The sequence below is a fragment of the Oncorhynchus nerka genome, unplaced genomic scaffold (genome assembly GCF_034236695.1).
Source record: "Oncorhynchus nerka isolate Pitt River unplaced genomic scaffold, Oner_Uvic_2.0 unplaced_scaffold_1521, whole genome shotgun sequence".
NCBI classification, from domain to species: domain Eukaryota; kingdom Metazoa; phylum Chordata; class Actinopteri; order Salmoniformes; family Salmonidae; genus Oncorhynchus; species Oncorhynchus nerka.
The window spans coordinates 19,317-23,584 of record NW_027039800.1 but is presented as its reverse complement, the minus strand read 5'-3'; the positions used below and the strand labels follow the sequence as shown (position 1 = coordinate 23,584).

At 51.3% G+C, this 4,268-nt stretch overlaps 1 pseudogene; it reads right to left on the bottom strand.

The window, feature by feature from the left end:
* LOC115142368 (protein SEC13 homolog) overlaps positions 1-3,916 on the bottom strand; it is a 7,874-nt pseudogene extending 3,958 nt beyond the window's left edge.
* Between the last annotated feature and the right edge of the window lie 352 nt (positions 3,917-4,268).

Below are 4,268 nucleotides of genomic sequence, written 5' to 3'. Positions count from 1 at the left end.
TCACCTCTACTCACCACCATCGCTCTCACCATCACCCTCAACATCATCACCTCTACCACCACCATCGCTCTCACCATCACCCTCAACATCATCACCTCTACCACCACCATCGCTCTCACCATCACCCTCAACATCATCACCTCTACCACCACCATCGCTCTCACCATCATCACCTCTACCACCACCATCACCCTCAACATCATCACCTCTACCACCAACATCACCCTCAACATCATCACCTCTACCATCACCATCACCCTCAACATCATCACCTCTACCACCACCATCACCCTCAACATCATCACCTCTACCACCACCATCGCTCTCAACATCATCACCTCTACCACCACCATTGCTCTCAACATCATCACCTCTACCACCACCATCACTCTCAACATCATCATCACCTCTACCACCATCATCACCTTTACCACCATCATCATCACCTCTACCACCACCATCACCTCTACCACCACCATCATCATCACCACCTTTACCACCATCATCATCACCTCTACCATCACCATCACCTCTACCACCACCATCATCATCACCTCTACCACCAACATCACCCTCAACATCATCACCTCTACCACCACCATCACCCTCAACATCATCACCTCTACCACCACCATCGCTCTCAACATCATCACCTCTACCACCAACATCACCCTCAACATCATCACATCTACCACCACCATCACCCTCAACATCATCACCTCTACCACCACCATCAACATCATCTCTACCACACCATCATCACCTCTACCACCAACCCATCATCCCTCTACCACCACCATCACCCTCAACATCATCTCTACCATCACCATCACCCTCACCATCATCACCTCTACCACCACCATCACCCTCAACATCATCACCTCTACCACCACCATCACCCTCACCTCTCACCTCTACCACCACCATCATCAACATCATCTCTACCACCACCATCCGCTCAACATCTATCACCTCTACCACCACCATCACTCTCACATCACCTCTACCACTACTGCACCTCTCTACCACCATCGCTCTCACCATCACCCTCAACATCACCACCACCCTCCATCCCATCTACCACCATATTCACCTCTACCATCATCGCTCTCACCATCCTCTCTACCACCGTCAACATCATCTGCCACCGCCCATCATCATCACCCTCAACATCATCACCCTCAAACATCATTACTCTGCCACCACCATCGCTCTCAACATCATCCTCCACCACCATTACTCTCCAACCTCTCTACCACCACCATCACTCTCAACATCACCATCTACCACCATCACCTTTACCACCATCATCACATCCACCTCTACCACCACCATCACCTCTACCACCACCATCATCATCTTTACCACCATCATCATCACCTCTGCCACCTCTCTACCACCACCACCATCATCATCACCTCTACCACCAACATCACCCTCAACATCACACCTCCACACTCACCCTCAACATCATCACCTCTACTACCACCATCACCCTCAACATCATCACCTCTGCCACCACCATCACCCTCAACATCATCCTCTACCACCACCATCACTCTCAGCATCATCATCACCTCTACCACCACCATCACTCTCAACATCATCATCACCTCTACCACCACCATCACCCTCAAGCATCATCACCTCTACCACCACCATCACCCTCAACATCATCACCTCTACCACCACCATCACTCTCAACGTCATCATCCCACCCTCTACCCACCACCATCACCCTCAGCATCATCACCTCTACCACCACCACCATCACCCTCCAGCATCATCACCTCTGCCAACATCATCACCTTTACCACCATCATCATCACCTCTACCACCACCATCACCTCTACCACCACCATCATCATCACCACCTTTACCACCATCACCATCCACCTCTACCACCACCATCACCTCTACCACCACCATCATCATCACCTCTACCACCAACATCACCCTCAACATCATCACCTCTACCACCATCACTCTCAACATCATCATCACCTCTACCACCACCATCACTCTCACCATCATCACACTCTACCACCACCCCACTCTCACCATCATCACCTCTACCACCACCATCACTCTCAGCATCATCACTCTACCACCACCATCACTCTCAACATCATCACCTCTACCACCACCATCACTCTTAGCATCATCATCACCTCTACCACCACCATCACTCTTAACATCATCATCACCTCTACCACCACCATCATCATCACCTCTACCATCATCATCATCACTACAGCCACCATCATCATCACCTCTATCACCATCACCTCTACCACCACCACCTCTACCACCACCATCACCTCTACCACCAAATCACTCTCACCATTATCATCACCTCTACCACCATCATCACCTCTACCACCATCACACTCTACCACCATCATCTACCATCACCTCTACCACCTGCATCAACTCTGCCACCACCTCTACCACCATCCCGTCTGCCACCACCACCATCACCTCTACCACCACCATCCTCCTGCCACCACCATCACCTCTGCCACCACCACCTCTACCACCACCATCATCATCACCTCTACCACCAACATCACCCTCAACATCATCACCTCTACCAAACATCACCCTCCAGCATCATCACCTCTACTGCCATCACCTCCATCATCATCTCTACCACCACCATCACTCTCAACATCATCATCACCTCTACCACCACCATCACCCTCAAGCATCATCACCTCTACCACCATCATCTTTTCAACATCATCACATCTACCACCACCATCACCCTCAACATCATCACCTCTACCACCACCATCACCCTCCAAGCATCATCACCTCTACCACCACCATCACCCTCACCATCATCACCTCTACCACCACCATCACCTCAGCATCATCACCTCCTACCACCATCACCCTCAACATCATCACCTCTACCACCACCATCACCCTCACCATCATCACCTCTACCACCATCACCCTCAACATCATCACCTCTGCCACCATCACCCTCACCATCATCCTCTACCACCACCATCACCCTCAACATCATCACCTCTACCACCACCATCACCCTCAACATCATCACCTCTACCACCACCATCACCCTCTGCATCATCACACTCTACCATCATCACCTCTACCACCACCATCACCCTCACCATCATCACCTCTGCCACCATCATCACCCTCACCATCATCACTCTACCACCATCACACCTCACCATCATCACCTCTACCACCACCATCACCCTCAACATCATCACCTCTACCACCACCATCACCCTCAACATCATCACCTCTACCACCACCATCTGCCCTCAACATCATCACCTCTACCACCACCATCACCCTCCAACATCATCACCTCTACCACCATCACCCTCAACATCTGCCTCTACCACCATGCCCCCTCACCATCATCACCTCTACCACCACCATCACCCCTCACCATCATCACCTCTACCACCATCATCACCCCTACCACCATCACCCTCACCATCATCACCTCTGCCACCATCAATCACCCTCACCATCATCACCTCTACCACCATCACACCCTCACCATCATCACACTCTACCACCACCATCACCCTCAGCATCATCACACTCTACCACCACCATCACCCTCAACATCATCACCTCTACCACCACCCATCACCCTCAACATCATCACCTCATACCACCACCATCACCCTCAACATCATCACCTCTACCACCACCATCACCCTCACCATCATCCTCTGCCACCACCATCACCCTCACCATCATCACCTCTCTACCACCATCATCTTACCCTCACCATCATCACCTCTACCACCACCATCACCCTCAACATCATCACCTCTACCACCATCGCCCTCAACATCATCACCTCTACCACCAGCATCGCCCTCAGCATCATCACCTCTACCACCACCATCACCCTCACCATCATCACCTCCTACCACCACCATCACCCATCACCATCATCACCTCTACCACCACCATCACCCTCAACATCATCACCTCTACCACACTCAACATCATCATCACCTCTACCACCATCATCACCTCTACCACCCATCACCCTCAACATCATCCTCTACCCACCATCACCCTCAACATCATCACCTCTACACCACCATCACCCTCAACATCATCCTCTACCACCACCATCACCCTCAACATCATCACCTCTACCACCACCATCACCCTCAACATCATCACCTCTACCACCATATCACTCTCAACATCATCACCTCTACCACCACCATCACCCTCAACATCATCACCTCTACCACCAT